The following is an 18,873-nucleotide window of genomic DNA, read 5'->3' as shown; positions in this document are numbered from 1 at the left end:
TTCCAGAAAAAGGTCGAACCAATGCGAGAATACCCGTTTGCCTTTGCCGTTATAATTTCGCCGCTAGTCGAGAAGGCTGTTCGATGGTTCTAGCGTAACGGCAATGGCATATATTAACAGGACATTTTATTTGGAGGGACAGTTAATTCTGAAGACGCGCTCGCGAATTTAATTGTTACGTACGGATATATATAAATTATTGTCAGATAAGTTAATATAAATAAAAAAATAAATTAAATCCGTAAGTGTTATAAATATTGAACCTTTTAATAAATTCACAACAATACCTATACTGTGTCTAATATCTCTATGGCCATAAACAAAAAGAAAAATCAATAAAACCTCACACATTGTCACTCATATCATAAGTCATAACTTATCATGCAGTGTAAACACGATTTTTTAAAACATCATAGAAACGAGGAATCATAACAAATATCATTGTCATATGATAAAATCATGTAGTGTAAAGTCTACTTTATGACTTATGATATGAGTGAGGTTTTATTGATTTTTCTTTTTGTTTATGGTCATAGAGATATAAGACACAGTAGTGGTATAGGTATCAACTATTAGATTTTTAAACTATTATAATGGAAATCGTGGACAGGATATATCAAATTTAGTGTTGATATTATACCAAATTAAAAATAATTAATAAAGAAACTAAACTAAAATTATGACTAAACTATAAAACACTAAATTAAGAATAAAATAAACTAAATAAATAATAAAAGAAAAATACGACACAATAGTACACATTAGATAATAGGTTCAATATCAATGAAACAAACAATAAATAAATAAATAAAGAATATCTCTCGGTAAGGTAATGTTGCTGAATTGACATAAGAATAAGGCGCGATATTTAAATATATGTTGGTGTTACCCGTATTATTACCGAAAATCATGACAAGCTATGACGAGCCGCATGACAGTGCTTATGACAAATCACACAGTATAAACATGTAAATTTCACTTATGACCAAATCATATGACAAATCACATGATAAATCATGTAGTGTAAAGTCGACTTAATACTTAAGTATATGGAACAAGATCTGAAAACTCTAAAATGAACAACTGAAAAAAAGAAAGCAAGGAACATATCAGAAAGGCAGAAAATTATAGAACAATGTTAGTCCCACAAAGGATTGTAGAGCTAGTGATGATGACTTTTGTAAGGTTGTAGTTACTTCTTTGCTTCTAATTCGTGACTTTTCAGTTATTTATTCCAGCGGTTCTGTTTTATGTCATATTATTCGTGTACCTGTGCCATTACTCTTAGAAATATTGCTTATGGGTAATAAAAAATAGAAGGATTGAAATAAAACACATCGTTTTGATGCGAGAAAGTTTTATTTAATTATTAATAATTTAATATAAATATAATATTAATATTAGAAACTTTATTTCTATATTTATAGTTTTGTTCTAAGTTCCAACTTAAAAAGTACCGTTATTGTTATAAATTTTACATAACTAACTACAAAATAAATAAATTTCCACGTCCATAAATTACCAAATTCTACCAAATAGTCATTTTCTGTGCGAAAAACTAAAGAAACAAAAACGATGTAAAAGCTATGATTAAAAAAGTACATAAATACAATATATTCTAAAGTGTGAAAAAGAATCTCCTATTGTCACAACACAAGAATACGAAATAATAATAGTCTCCCGTTTTATACCGCTGTCGCGGCTTTGGGAGTATAGCAGGGTAGTCTGCTATATCTAGGGCCTACGGTATACAAGGAAGGTAACATGGCCAGTGCTACGCTTCAACCGTCTATTATTACCCCTGGTTTTACCCAAGGTACTCATTTTTATTCAGACTGAGTCGACCTGAAACGAAACGAAAGAATACGAAATAACGGGAAACAATTATTAATACAATCTAAGGCCTGGAAATGATTACCGTTTGTAAAGCCAATTGATTTTGATGATTTTCCATCTTTTCAGAGGTATTGACATTCTGACATATCACACGAGTCCATAATGTGTGGGCCAAGAAAAACCGCTCTCCAAGCTTACAAAAACAATATTAGGGCTTTAAAAAATAATACAACGAACTTTGTAAACACTGGCAAAAATATGTACAACTTTTCTCTGACGATCAAAACTTAGATACTACGAATAAACACACAGACTTAACTGGCCCAGCAATATTAGAATCTGAAGTGGAATGTGCGATTTCAGGTTTAAAAAATAATAAAGCTGTACAGTCCGACAACGTAAATACTTAAACTCTTCAATATCAAACACATATGCAAACACTTTAATAAATTATATAATAGTGAAAAAAAAAACGTCAGATTGATTGAAGTCAACTTTCGTAGATATTCCAAAGTAGCATACCAATCGCTGTGAAGAACATCGCGTAATCAGCTTAATGAGCCACGGACTCATAAGCCGCCCGAACGGAAGCGTTCTTAAAATGTATTCATAAGCCGATTTATAACACATGTGAAGAGAGAACAGGAGACATTCAGTCAGTTTGGTTTCAAAAAAGGTTTGTGTGGTTTAGAAACACAACAGGCACTTTTTTGCATGCAGTTATTGGTATCAAAAGGCAGAAATAAGGATCTCACAACTATCTTGGTGAGCGGACCTGTTTCTAAATACATGATTGCAATTTACGGTCGATTTAAGTAAAATTATTGCTAAATTAAAACGTATCGTGGGGCGAACTCTGGCTCAGATCACTATCTTGTGGGGGCAAAATTGCGGCAGAAAATCGCGACAGTGGCAAAAGGGAAAAATGGCCAAATTAAAAAATGGAATGTTGAAGGATTCAAAAGTCCAACACAGACACAAGAATATCAAAATACTCTCCAAATAAAACTCGATGGAATCAAAGAGGAAGATACTGCAGAGGAAGAATGGAAATAATTAAAAACAATAATAACGGAATCTGCAGAGGAAACTGTCGGAAAAGCCATAAGGCAAAGAAATGCGGAATGGTATGATGATGAATGTAGAACTGCAGTAGAGGAAAAAAGGCAAGCTAAGCTTAACCAACCTCAAAGAAACACAAAAAGTAGCAGAGAAATTTATAACAAAAAGAGAATACAAGCGACTAGAATATGCAGAATAAAAAAAAGAGAGGCTTTGAAAAAACAAGTACAAGAAATCCTAGAACATAACAATAGACACGAGAGTAGAAAATTCTATAAAAGAATAAAAGACAGCACAGTCATTTAGACCAAAATTGACAATATGCAAAGACAAGGACGGAGAACTACTAACAGAGAAACAAAAAATTATAATAAGATGGAAAGAACAATTTGAGGAAAACCTAAATGCAAACAATGGAAATAATTAAAACGAGACAATATATTTTACGACGAAGCAGCACATTGAAAATTCGAGTTATGAAGAAGTAGTCCAAATAATAAAAAAACTAAAAAACAGTAAAGCGCCAGGAACGCACGGAGTTTCGGAAGAATTATTGAAATATGGAGGACCCGAACTTTGGGGAAGAATCCATTACCTGATAAAGTTGGTATGGACCAAGGAGCAAATGTCGGAAGAATGGGCAGTTGGTCTTATACAGCCAATATATAAAAAAAGGAGATAAGAGGGAATGCCAGAATTACAGACCAATTACATTGCTAAATGAAATATAAAAAATCCTTTCTGGCATTATCTACACAAGATTGTCAGAATACTCCGAAAATATAATTGTTGATTATCAAAATGGATACAGACCAAATAGAGCCAGTACAGACAACATATTCATACTTATAACAATCCAAGAAAAAGCTTATGAATACGAGATAGAACTATATAATATGTATATAGACTTTAAACAGGCTTTTGATAGTGTGAAGAGACAAAATGCTGGAAGACCTCCGAAATCTAGGTATATCAAAAAAATAAATCAGTTAGAAATCAGTTCAAAATCCACAGTTAGAGTAGATGGAGAACTGTCTCCCCTGTTTGACATCAACATGGGTGTGAGACAGGGAGACACATTGTCAACTATGCTGTTCAACCTAGTTCATGAAGCAGTCATCAGAAAAACCAATGTAACCGGCCATATAAACACCAAAACAGTACAAATTACTGCATATGCAGACGATGTCGCCATTATTAGTAGAAGCAAGACACGATTAATGGAAACGTTCAAGAAAATTGCTCCTGAAGCACAAAAAAGAGGGCTTAAAATAAACGAAACAAAAACTAAGTACATGACCATCAAAATAGCACCCGAGAGTGAGAATAATATAGCAATAGACAACTATACTATTGAACGTGTGGATGCCTTGACATATCTGGGCACAGAAATCAATCAGAAGAATTCCGTGAGTAGCGAAATTAATGCACGTATTTCCAGTGGAAATCATATATACTATGCTAATAAAAGATTGATGACATCGAAATTATTAGACAAAAGAATCAAAATGACTATCTACAGAACTTTGATTAGACCCGTAGTAACTATGGAAGAGGAAGCCAACTCAGGACATTCGAGAGAAAGATACTGAGAAAAGTATATGGCCCGGTGCAAGAGGAAGACGGCACATGGAGAAGCAGGAGAAACGACGAGGTTAATGAACTCAATGAACATTGTAAGATTTGTGAAAAGTCAAAGACTGTCATGGCTGGGACATATTCGGCGACAAGAAGACAAAGAGACATATTCGGCGACAAAGATATTACAGTGGAAGCTGGTAGGAGGGCGGGGAGGTGAAGGAAGGCCCATGACGAGATGGTTGGATGACGTGGAAGACGACCTGAAAACCATGAGTATAAGACATTGGAGGAGAAGGACCCAGAGAGATCTGAATGGAAGGACATAGCCAGACAGGCAAAGACCCATCCAGGATTATGATGCCAAAAGAAGAAGAAGAACTTAGCTTAAGAAGACAGGTTTATATCGCTCCTTCCCCAGATATTATCATATCCGAATTCTTGGAAATAACGTATGATAATCTATCGTATCGAGTTTTTTTAGCCCTAGACAGTCAAACGCTTGACCACCTGTACTTGTGTTTCCCAGAATCAGATATAAGGAGTTTTTCTTAAATGGTGCACCTCCAGGCAGCATTGCACTAACTAACAAGACAGGTTGTTCATCACACAAAATGCACTAAGGAACAACCAATATTGTTAATGTTAGACAAACACGAGAACCATGTGGGCTTAGAAGTGATAATGACAGCAAAAGAAAGGGGAGTTATACTTTTAACGTTTCCATCACATTGTAGTCAAAGACTGCAGCCCCTCGATGTGTCTGTTTTTTCTCCATTTAAAAGTCAATATAACAGAGTTTGTAATGATTGGCTACTGAATCACCCAGGCAAAACCATATCCATCTACTGCGTAGGTGATCTTGTGTAACAAGCTTACCCTTTGACTGTAACGCAGAAGAACATTATTCCTGGTTTTCGAAAGACTGGCATCTACCCTTTCAACAGTGAGTTCAAGAACCTATAATGCCAATGAAAATCGTGATTACACCTGAGCAAATCCGACCATTTCCTAAAGCAGCACAACGCAAAGAAGTTGGAAGAGGAAGGAGGAGAGGCAGAAGTCGTATTTTAACTAGTCCACCAGAAAATCAGAGGCCGAAAGATTAGCTCTCGAGAGAGAAAGAAAGAAGTCTGGTAAATTATCTGTAGCCATCCGCAATCTATCTAATAAGAAGAAAGTTTGTGAAGATTCTGAGTCTTTGTCCGAGGAAGTATAAATTCCATATCAAGATACATATGATTATCTAGAAATATCTCTGAGTTCTGAGGAGGATGAAATGGAAGAAATAGATTGAAATAATAGTTCTGTGATTCTTAAGACTGACGATTTTGTGTTTGTTAAATTTTGTACTAAAAGTCTGTTGTTTATTATGTTGGGAGAGTATTGAACTGTGATTCATTTGATGAAGTTGAAGTTCAATTCCTGCGTAAAAAAGGAGGAATCTGGAAATTTTATTTTCCGAATGTGGGGGACAATAGCGTTATTGAGAAACAGGATATATTGCTTAAATTGCCTGCACCAATATCATCTGGAGGTACAGAGAGAGTAAAATCATCGTTTGTATTTCCGGTTAAATTGTCAAAATACAATGTACAATAAAGAAAAGTTTCTATTGTGTTGAAAAAAGTCTCTCTCATTTTCAAAAAATGTCTTCTAAACATTTCAGTCTTCTAAAAATTTTCAGAAAACAGTCTTCTAAAATTTTTTGTGAAAATCTAAATTTTTAAATGCTCGATTATATTCTTTGCCCTGACTGGTTGTTGAAGAATTAGTATGTCAAACAATTTATCAAACATGTCTATAACTTCAACAGTACCTTCTGCAGCTGATGGGATTACTTTAAACCGTGTGTATAACTTCATAGTGGCAACAACTGTAGCACTTAAAACTTGCGTTGCATACTTAACCTTTATTTTTTCAAAAGGACTTGGTCTAATATGTGAGTCTGTTAATTTGGGCGTAGCTCTAGTAGTGACTTGTTTATCATGTTGATAAAAGGATTCTACATATTCCCAGGAAGTTGTTTTCCCATTAAAAACAAAGGAATGTTTTAACATATTATTTCTAACTAATTTTATAAGATGTGGTGGGTCAAACATATACATTATTTTTTTATTGCGAAAAATAAAATACGCCTTGTTTGGGGTTACATTTAAATCATTACCTAATTTCCAATTATATGATCCAAGATCGCTTATTAAAGCACATACATCTAATCCACAATCGTTTATTTATTTATTTATTTACGGGATGTCCCCATTTTACAAAATTTAACAAAAATAAAATATGCTAACCATAATACATACTATAACCCAAGTACATACTAAAACTAAGTATTAAATAATGATTAAATAATTATTGTTAAACAAATGATTAAATTAAGTAAATTAAATTAAATTTCCTGAAGATCTTAATAAAATAAAATGAAATGATCTTAATAAAATGAAATGAAATAAATACTTCAAGTTAATGTCACTCATCTTTGATTCCTAACATACTCCGTCAAACAGTGCTTAAATCTTACAGATTTTATATTCACCAGATCATGAGATTGGCTAAAGTCATTTCCCAGGATCTGAATCCTGTTAATAGGAGAGAATTTGCCATAGTTAGTGTGATACTGTTTTATAGAAAACAAAAGCATGTCTCTAAGAATTTTAGTGTTACATCTAAAGTTGATAAGACTTAATAAATCACAACAGTCAGTGGTATGATCAAGTAATTTATGGAGAAAAACTAAATCACATTTAGTTCTGTAGTCTTCTAAGGAACTGATATTTAGCCTTGACCTTAGTACTACCGAAAACATGTTCCTTAAGTTTAATCTATAAGCACAAATCCGGAGAAACTTATTTTGAATTTTTTCAAGGGTGTGAATATGATTAAAACAGTATGTTGACCATACTATAGAAGCATAAGACAGCATGCTACGGGGGGAGCATACAACGAACTTTGTAAACACTGGCAAAAATATGTACAACTTTTCTCTGACGATCAAAACTTAGATACTACGAATAAACACACAGACTTAACTGGCCCAGCAATATTAGAATCTGAAGTGGAATGTGCGATTTCAGGTTTAAAAAATAATAAAGCTGTACAGTCCGACAACGTAAATACTTAAACTCTTCAATATCAAACACATATGCAAACACTTTAATAAATTATACAATAGAGAAAAAAAAAACGTCAGATTGACTGAAGTCAACTTTCGTAGATATTCCAAAGTAGCATACCAATCGCTGTGAAGAAGCCGATTTATAACACATGTGAAGAGAGAACAGGAGACATTCAGTCAGTTTGGTTTCAAAAAAGGTTTGTGTGGTTTAGAAACACAACAGGCACTTTTTTGCATGCAGTTATTGGTATCAAAAGGCAGAAATAAGGATCTCACAACTATCTTGGTAAGCGGACCTGTTTCTAAATACATGTTTGCAATTTACGGTCGATTTAAGTAAAATTATTGCTAATTTAAAACGTATCGCGGGGCGAACTCTGGCTCAGATCACTATCTTGTGGGGGCAAAATTGCGGCAGAAAATCGCGACAGTGGCAAAAGGGAAAAATGGCCAAATTAAAAAATGGAATGTTGAAGGATTCAAAAGTCCAACACAGACACAAGAATATCAAAATACTCTCCAAATAAAACTCGATGGAATCAAAGAGGAAGATACTGCAGAGGAAGAATGGAAATAATTAAAAACAATAATAACGGAATCTGCAGAGGAAACTGTCGGAAAAGCCATAAGGCAAAGAAATGCGGAATGGTATGATGATGAATGTAGAACTGCAGTAGAGGAAAAAAGGCAAGCTAAGCTTAACCAACCTCAAAGAAACACAAAAAGTAGCAGAGAAATTTATAACAAAAAGAGAATACAAGCGACTAGAATATGCAGAAGAAAAAAAGAGAGGCTTTGAAAAAACAAGTACAAGAAATCCTAGAACATAACAATAGACACGAGAGCAGAAAATTCTATAAAAGAATAAAAGACAGCACAGTCATTTAGACCAAAATTGACAATATGCAAAGACAAGGACGGAGAACTACTAACAGAGAAACAAAAAATTATAATAAGATGGAAAGAACAATTTGAGGAAAACCTAAATGCAAACAATGGAAATAATTAAAACGAGACAATATATTTTACGACGAAGCAGCACATTGAAAATTCGAGTTATGAAGAAGTAGTCCAAATACTAAAAAAACTAAAAAAACAGTAAAGCGCCAGGAACGCATGGAGTTTCGGAAGAATTATTGAAATATGGAGGACCCGAACTTTGGGGAAGAATCCATTACCTGATAAAGTTGGTATGGACCAAGGAGCAAATGTCGGAAGAATGGGCAGTTGGTCTTATACAGCCAATATATAAAAAAAGGAGATAAGAGGGAATGCCAGAATTACAGACCAATTACATTGCTAAATGAAATATAAAAAATCCTTTCTGGCATTATCTACACAAGATTGTCAGAATACTCCGAAAATATAATTGTTGATTATCAAAATGGATTCAGACCAAATAGAGCCAGTACAGACAACATATTCATACTTATAACAATCCAAGAAAAAGCTTATGAATACGAGATAGAACTATATAATATGTATATAGACTTTAAACAGGCTTTTGATAGTGTGAAGAGACAAAATGCTGGAAGACCTCCGAAATCTAGGTATATCAAAAAAATAAATCAGTTAGAAATCAGTTCAAAATCCACAGTTAGAGTAGATGGAGAACTGTCTCCCCTGTTTGACATCAACATGGGTGTGAGACAGGGAGACACATTGTCAACTATGCTGTTCAACCTAGTTCATGAAGCAGTCGTCAGAAAAACCAATGTAACCGGCCATATAAACACCAAAACAGTACAAATTACTGCATATGCAGACGATGTCGCCATTATTAGTAGAAGCAAGACACGATTAATGGAAACGTTCAAGAAAATTGCTCCTGAAGCACAAAAAAGAGGGCTTAAAATAAACGAAACAAAAACTAAGTACATGACCATCAAAATAGCACCCGAGAGTGAGAATAATATAGCAATAGACAACTATACTATTGAACGTGTGGATGCCTTGACATATCTGGGCACAGAAATCAATCAGAAGAATTCCGTGAGTAGCGAAATTAATGCACGTATTTCCAGTGGAAATCATATATACTATGCTAATAAAAGATTGATGACATCGAAATTATTAGACAAAAGAATCAAAATGACTATCTACAGAACTTTGATTAGACCCGTAGTAACTATGGAAGAGGAAGCCAACTCAGGACATTCGAGAGAAAGATACTGAGAAAAGTATATGGCCCGGTGCAAGAGGAAGACGGCACATGGAGAATCAGGAGAAACGACGAGGTTAATGAACTCAATGAACATTGTAAGATTTGTGAAAAGTCAAAGACTGTCATGGCTGGGACATATTCGGCGACAAGAAGACACGAAAACGACAAAGATATTACAGTGGAAGCTGGTAGGAGGGCGTGGAGGTGAAGGAATTCCCATGACGAGATGGTTGGATGACGTGGAAGACGACCTGAAAACCATGAGTATAAGACATTGGAGGAGAAGGACCCAGAGAGATCTGAATGGAAGGACATAGCCAGACAGACAAAGACCCATCCAGGATTATGATGCCAAAAGAAGAAGAACTTAGCTTCAGAAGACAGGTTTATATCGCTCCTTCCCCAGATATTATCATATCCGAATTCTTGGAAATAACGTATGATAATCTATCGTATCGAGTTTTTTTTAGCCCTAGACAGTCAAACGCTTGACCACCTGTACTTGTGTTTCCCAGAATCAGATATAAGGAGTTTTTCTTAAATGGTGCACCTCCAGGCAGCATTGCACTAACTAACAAGACAGGTTGTTCATCACACAAAATGCACTAAGGAACAACCAATATTGTTAATGTTAGACAAACACGAGAACCATGTGGGCTTAGAAGTGATAATGACAGCAAAAGAAAAGGGAGTTATACTTTTAACGTTTCCATCACATTGTAGTCACAGACTGCAGCCCCTCGATGTGTCTGTTTTTTCTCCATTTAAAAGTCAATATAACAGAGTTTGTAATGATTGGCTACTGAATCACCCAGGCAAAACCATATCCATCTACTGCGTAGGTGATCTTGTGTAACAAGCTTACCCTTTGACTGTAACGCAGAAGAACATTATTGCTGGTTTTCAAAAGACTGGCATCTACCCTTTCAACAGTGAGTTCAAGAACTTATAATGCCAATAAAAATCGTGATTACACCTGAGCAAATCCGACCATTTCCTAAAGCAGCACAACGCAAAGAAGTTGGAATAGGAAGGAGGAGAGGCAGAAGTCGTATTTTAACTAGTCCACCAGAAAAAGCAGAGGCCGAAAGATTAGCTCTCGAGAGAGAAAGAAAGAAGTCTGGTAAATTATCTGTAGCCATCCGCAATCTATCTAAGAAGAAAGTTTGTGAAGATTCTGAGTCTTTGTCCGAGGAAGTATAAATTCCATATCAAGATACATATGATTATCTAGAAATATCTCTGAGTTCTGAGGAGGATGAAATGGAAGAAATAGATTGGAATAATAGTTCTGTGATTCTTAAGACTGACGATTTTGTGTTTGTTAAATTTTGTACTAAAAGTCTGTTGTTTATTATGTTGGGAGAGTATTGAAGTGTGATTCATTTGATGAAGTTGAAGTTCAATTCCTGCGTAAAAAAGGAGGAATCTGGAAATTTTATTTTCCGAATGTGGGGGACAATAGCGTTATTGAGAAACAGGATATATTGCTTAAATTGCCTGCACCAATATCATCTGGAGGTACAGAGAGAGTAAAATCATCGTTTGTATTTCCGGTTAAATTGTCAAAATACAATGTACAATAAAGAAAAGTTTCTATTGTGTTGAAAAAAGTCTTTCTCATTTTCAAAAAATGCCTTCTAAACATTTCAGTCTTCTAAAAATTTTCAGAAAACAGTCTTCTAAAATTTTTTGTGAAAATCTAAATTTTTAAATGCTCGATTATATTCTTTGCCCTGACTGGTTGTTGAAGAATTAGTATGTCAAACAATTTATCAAACATGTCTATAACTTCAACAGTACCTTCTGCAGCTGATGGGATTACTTTAAACCGTGTGTATAACTTCATAGTGGCAACAACTGTAGCACTTAAAACTTGCGTTGCATACTTAACCTTTATTTTTTCAAAAGGACTTGGTCTAATATGCGAGTCTGTTAATTTGGGCGTAGTTCTAGTAGTGACTTGTTTATCATGTTGATAAAAGGATTCTACATATTCCCAGGAAGTTGTTTTCCCATTAAAAACAAAGGAATGTTTTAACATATTATTTCTAACTAATTTTATAAGATGTGGTGGGTCAAACATATACATTATTTTTTTATTACGAAAAACAAAATACGCCTTGTTTGGAGTTACATTTAAATCATTACCTAATTTCCAATTATATGATCCAAGATCGCTTATTAAAGCACATACATCTAATCCACAATCATTTATTTATTTATTTATTTACGGGATGTCCCCATTTTACAAAATTTAACAAAAATAAAATATGCTAACCATAATACAAGTACATACTAAAACTAAGTATTAAATAATGATTAAATAATTATTGTTAAACAAATGATTAAATTAAGTAAATTAAATTAAATTTCCTGAAGATCTTAATAAAATAAAATGAAATGATCTTAATAAAATGAAATGAAATAAATACTTCAAGTTAATGTCACTCATCTTTGATTCCTAACATACTCCGTCAAACAGTGCTTAAATCTTACAGATTTTATATTCACCAGATCATGAGATTGGCTAAAGTCATTTCCCAGGATCTGAATCCTGTTAATAGGAGAGAATTTGTCATAGTTAGTGTGATACTGTTTTATAGAAAGCAAAGGCATGTCTCTAAGAATTTTAGTGTTACATCTAAAGTTGATAAGACTTAATAAATCACAACAGTCAGTGGTATGATCAAGTAGTTTATGGAGAAAAACTAGATCACATTTAGTTCTGTAGTCTTCTAAGGAACTGATATTTAGCCTTGACCTTAGTTCTACCGAAAACATGTTCCTTAAGTTTAATCTATAAGCACAAATCCGGAGAAACTTATTTTGAATTTTTTCAAGGGTGTGAATATGATTAACACAGTATGTTGACCATACTATAGAAGCATAAGACAGCATGCTACGCACAAAAGTAAGATATAAAATTCTATATGTGGGTACTGAAAGATCTCGAGAGTTTCTTGCGATAAAACCTAGATTTCAGTAAACTTTATTTGACAAATTGTTGATGTGGGGGATATATGACAAGGAACTGTCAAATAACACTCCCAAATCTTTTATTTCAGTCACTCTTGATAGAAGGCTTGTATTAATGTGATAGTCAAACACAACATTATTTTTAGATTTGCTAAAGGATATAACAAAACACTTATCTTTATTTAACTGGAGACCATTGGAAAGAGACCAATTATACAGGGAAGTAAGGTCTTCCTGGATCCTTAGACAATCAGATAGATTTGAAATTTTAAAATATAACTTAAGGTCATCAGCCAATTGCAAAAAACTGACAATTCTTTATTAACTCAGTAATATCATTAATAAACAAATTAAAGAGAAGAGGACCCACATGTGAACCTTGTGGAACCCCTGAACTCACAAAGATAGGAATTGAAAGTGAACCCTTTATAAAAACAAACTGAATTCTTTCATGAAGATAACTACTTAACCATAAAAAAACCACTCAGGAAAGTCAATACATCTTAATTTAAAGATGAGTAAAGAATGGATTACTGTGTCAAAGGCATTCGAGAAATCAGTATCGATGGAGTCCACTTGGTACCCATCCTCGAAAGCCCTGATAATGTAATCATAATACAAAACAAGATTTGTAGATGTAGATTCACCCTGCCTAAATCCATGTTGCTCATTTTTCAAGAGATTCCTACAATGCCAAGTAAGATATTTGTTTAGAATTAGCTCAAAAAGTTTTGGGATGGCAGATAACATAACAACAGGCCTATATTTTTTATATTGTCTCTGTCACCGTTTTTAAATACAGGAATTATATAACTGTCATGCCACTTACTAGAGAAGGTGTGTAGTCTCAAAGATAAATTAAATAATACATGTAAAGGTTTGGATAGACTGTAGACACATCTTTTTAAGAAATATGTAGGAATATTATCAGGGCCATAACTCAGTTTATCCTTTAGACCATTTATAGACTCAAAGACGTCAGAAAGTGAAAATTGGATAGGTAAATGTAATGCCAACAGAATTATTTACTTTAAAATTGAAGTTACTTAAATTAACTTTGTCTGAGCGATAGACACTAGAGAAATGGCTTGCAAACAAGTTTGCTATTTCCTCATTTGATTCAGCTAACAAGTCATTAAAATACATGACATTTGGAATTCTGTGGCTTTTATTCAAAGAGTTTATATGGTTCCAAAATTGTTTTGAGTCTGAGTGAATAGATTCCTCAATGTTGTAGATATAAGATCTGTAGCATTGATGTGTTAATGTTTTTGCATTGTGTTCTAAGATCTGAAAATAAGGTATAACCAGCTGCTAACTGAGTATGCTTGAATCTAGCATGAGCAGCTTTTTTTAAATAACAAGTTTTTTAAATCTGGAGAAAACTAACAAGGAAATTTTGAAGGTTTACATGTTTTTTTCAGAACAAAGAGTGATATTGCTTCAGAAAGAACTTCATAAAAATTATTTACTGAGATATTAATATTTGAATCATCAAAAACAATATTCCAGTCAACTGAAGAAAAATAATTATTTAGACCTACAAAATTTGCATTACGATAGTCAAAATATGTAGTATTATAATCTAATTGTTTAACATTACCATTAAAACTAAGTTCACAAGTAAATGCCACATGATGAAAGTTATTGGGAAGCAAAGTGTTCACTGCCTCATACACTGACAGTTTCTGATAGTCTTCAATACTGTGGAAAATGAGATCCAAAAATACTCCACATTGATTTGGTATAATATTTGATTGCCTCAGGTTCAGGTAAGAGAAGCATTCACATATCAGCTTTGCTGCATAGTTTTGTGGGCAGTCAACATTTATTTAGTTTGTACCATTAAAACTGTCACATTTGCTGCAGATTTGAAAGCTTTTGATTTATCACCAAAATCTTCAAAACCTACAATTTCATCCAACCCCCTATTGTAAAACATATTTAATTGCCATTTCGTCAAAAGACAAAAAACAAATTTTGTCTAATTTAGTAAAGTTTGCTACTTTGTGTTGTAAAACAGTAAGTAAAGCTTAATTTAGTCCAGGCTCAATTTTAATATGTTGTATGTGTTTAAATAATGTCTTAGGACTGGGTAAACAAAATTTGTTACACACAACATTTTTATAAACTTTTGGTCCAGTGAAGTACATTAAAAGACATTTCTGTTTAAATTGATTACTTACTAAATCTTCTACATCTTACCTTTTTTCTAGATTGTAAAATTTGAACATTAATGAAATTAGCTATATTTGCTGAAGGACAAAATTTAGATGTAAGTGCCATATAGTCTTCAATTGTCACATTGTGGATATACTTCTTTTTCTGTAGACTGTAACTTTTCTTTTAAATAATTATTTTCCTTCTGTAATTGTATAACTGTAGTTTGTAACACATTTTTTTGGGGAGTATTTACTGATAATTGTTGCAACCCTTGAGTTGAACTTGGTGTTGCACTAAGTGGTGTTACTGGATATGTAGTTAGATGTTCAGGTTCTTCATGGAATATGTTGTTTTTACCAGGAGTAATAGTACTATCCTGAAGTACAGTTATACTGGATGGTTTATGTGGAATACTTCCATTTTCCTCTATATCCATAAATGAACTTTTTCCACTATTTCTAAAAGGAAAAGATAAAGCTTATTTATGTATTACATCTTAATTATTTACTTTATTTACCTTGATTAATAGGACATCTTGGGAGACATGTTTTGGACTACAGAAGAATAATAATTATGATCAAAATAAAATGACGATGTGCCCTCCAGTAAAGGAAAGTTTGTAGGAACTACAGAAGGTTGTAATCGATTTCTCATATATATCATTAACCATGCCATTAACCAAATTTTTGCCTTGAATACAAATATTTTTTTAATACACAATAATTTTAATAATCTGTAATACCTACACAATTTTAATCCTAATTTAACACTCACCTATTAACATCTTTCGGAAACGAAACACTTTGTAGCTGCACAAGTGTGGCAAGGCTATTTGTATTTTTGTTTTTATTTTTGTACATATCAAAAAGTTATACAACGTAATAATTGTCAAATAAAAAATGTATAAAAATTATCTCTGTATCTGTATCTACATAACCCAAAAAAAAAGACTAAGAAGTAGAAGAAGAAGAATCTCGATTCTATGAGTAAACAACAAAAAGTAAACACAGTGTTGCCGATGTCACGATATGAAATTATGTTAGGCCGCTGCTAAAACTATCAGATTTTGCCAAAAATTATATTAAAATTTTTGAAAAAATTATGTTAACATTTTTTATCTTGGTAGTTTCTAAAGGTAATAAACTACATTAGAAAAAAATTATTTTATTCAACTTAACTTGTTAATTAAAAAAAAAAACATGAACAAAATATATGTAATATCAAATACTATAATAAAACTAATTTACATCTGGAACGCTTTCATAACTAAGGTTAGACATAATCGTAACATAATTAATGTTAGACGTAGAGTTACCAAAGAACCATTGCCCTTGTTCTTTGTCGATATAGAGCCAAATGAAAACAATGAAAATAAAAACATATTTAACCTGCAAGACCTACGAAACTGCATAATAGCAGTAGAACCACCTAGAATAAAAAATAAAATAGTTCAATGCACAATGTGTCAAAAATACGGACACTTAAAAAGTTACTACCTGAGGCCTTTCGCCTGTGTTAAATGCGGTGGATCACGTGACACAACAATCTGCAAAAAAGCACGTGACACACCAGCAACATGTGCCTTATGTAATGGCAATCATCCAGCAAACTATAAAGGATGTGCTATATATAAAGACCTAGTAAATTCGAAAAACAAAAATATAACAAGCAGCATTCCTATACCTAGAGTTGCAAGCTTAAATAATAATAACACTAATGCTCACCATATACGCCAATCACATGTAACATATTCTCAAGTTGCAGCAACTAATACTTCTTCACAAGACAACAACAATAATTCAGACCTTTCAAATAAACTTACAGAATTCCTCAACGAATTTAAAAATATGTTTGCACAATTGATAAATCAAGACAGCATGATACTAAGCATGCTTACAACAGTGATAAATAGAACGTCGTAATGGCTAACTCACTTAGAATAGCAGAGTAAGAGGTCTTTTATAAAATTTCCACACTACTCTGTCTATGTGTGTACGCAAATGATCCAGATGGAACAGCCCATGCTGGTTCAGTTGTAATAATCCGTACAGCTATAAAACATTACGAACTTGCTCCATATAACACCAACAAAATTCAGAGTACTATCATAAAAGTACAAGCGCTCACCTTCCCATTAACAATAGCTTCTATCTAAAGCCCACCACGCCATACCATCAATCTGGAGGAATAGAGAGAGTTTTTTGAACAACTTGGCTCACATTTCCTAGTGGCAGGGGACTGGAATGTAAAACATACAACCTGGGAAGCAAGACTGATATCTCCAAAAGGCAGAAATCTATTAAAGATCATACAAGATAATAACCTGAAATACCCTACAACTGGTAACCCCACATACTGGCCCACTAATAACAACAAAATTCCTGATCTGCTAGACTTTGCTATAACCAAAGGAATACCTGAAATACACAGCGACATCACCCCCAGTTTTGATCTACATTCGGACCACAGTCCCATTTTGATTACCTTAAGTACCAATATAATTTGGAAAACTCTTGCATCAAGGCTATGTTCCTGAAACACGAATTGGGTTCAATTCAAAGAAGAAATCAATGAAAAAATATATCTTGACATTCGACTCAAACACAAAAACGATATTGAAGAAGCTGTAAAATATCTAACGGAACAAATACAACAGGCCGCTTGGAAAGCTACTCCTGAAAAGGAAAAAACCATTGATGAAAGGTATAGTATACCTCTCCACACTAGAACACTAGTAGAAGAGAGAAGAAGAGCCCGTCGCAAATGGCAAAGAACAAGAAACGCGATAGATAAAACAAATCTAAACAGGCTCACACACAGACTTCATTCCGCTATCCAAACAGCCAAAAACGAATCTTTTGAAAGATATGTCACAAACCTTTCTCTTGACGACAACTCTCTTTGGAAAGCCAAAAAGAAATTCAAAAAGCCAGTAGTAATGAAATCACCAATTCGGAAAAATGATGGAACGTGGGCTCGATCAGATATAGAAAAATCCAACAAATTTGCAGAACATCTATCAACCGTCTTCTCCACCCCACAGGCCAACGATATTAACGACGAGAAAATTAGAGACTTCCTTAATGCACCCTGCAGCTATCATTACCACTAAAATACTTCTCACCAAACGAAGTCCGTAACGAAATCAACCTGCTTAACCCTCATAAAGCTCCAGGATTTGACCTTATAACTGGCGAAATCTTAAAAAAACTCCCAAGAAAATGTGTCGTCTTATTAACCATTATTTTTAATAGCCTCCTGAGACTATGCTATTTTCCAGTGCAATGGAAGTATGCACAAATTATAACGATACCTAAACCTGGTAAACCTCTAACTGAAGCCAGTTCGTACAGACCAATAAGTCTCCTTTCGACTTTATCAAAAGTTTTCGAAAGGTTAATCCTTAACAGAATAGAAACAATAATACCTATAGAAAACCTTATCCCAGATCATCAGTTTGGTTTTCGGTCAAATCACTCAACCATACAACAGTGCCATGGATTAGTTAACAAAATAAAAGAGAGCCTAGAAGGAAAACAATTAAATCATACTTGTCCGACAGATACTTTCAAGTTAAATACGAAGGTGCTGTATCCAACTACCATCAAAAAAAAATCCGGAATTCAAGGCAGTGTACTTGGCCCATTCCTTTATCAAATCTTCACTGCTGATATTCCTATTAGCGAAAATACACTAATGGCAACATTTGCGGATGACACTGGTATACTAGCATCAGACATCAACGAAATATTAGCATTTAACGAATTGCAAAATCATCTCAATGGTTTAGTCTCTCAGAAGACTGGTTTAAATGCTGGAAAATAAACGTCAACACAAACAAGTCTTGTCAAGTAAATTTCACAAATCGAAGAATTAGATGTTCACAACTACACCTAAATAATTCACCTATACCAATAAAAACAGAAGTAAAGTACCTGGGCCTTCATCTAGACGAAAAACTTACTTGGAA

The 18,873-nt window shown here is 33.6% G+C and overlaps 1 long non-coding RNA gene across 1 annotated transcript; it reads right to left on the bottom strand.

The window, feature by feature from the left end:
* Positions 1-1,357: 1,357 nt before the first annotated feature.
* On the bottom strand, positions 1,358-15,829 carry LOC140452532 (uncharacterized). The gene is made up of 3 exons (XR_011952202.1): positions 15,678-15,829; positions 15,421-15,593; positions 1,358-15,361 (listed from the first exon to the last, which is right to left on the bottom strand). It is a non-coding gene; the product is annotated as an uncharacterized lncRNA (long non-coding RNA).
* Between the last annotated feature and the right edge of the window lie 3,044 nt (positions 15,830-18,873).

This window comes from Diabrotica undecimpunctata, chromosome 10 (assembly GCF_040954645.1).
Source record: "Diabrotica undecimpunctata isolate CICGRU chromosome 10, icDiaUnde3, whole genome shotgun sequence".
Taxonomy (NCBI): Eukaryota; Metazoa; Arthropoda; class Insecta; order Coleoptera; family Chrysomelidae; genus Diabrotica; species Diabrotica undecimpunctata.
This window is presented reverse-complemented; position numbering and strand designations above follow the sequence as displayed.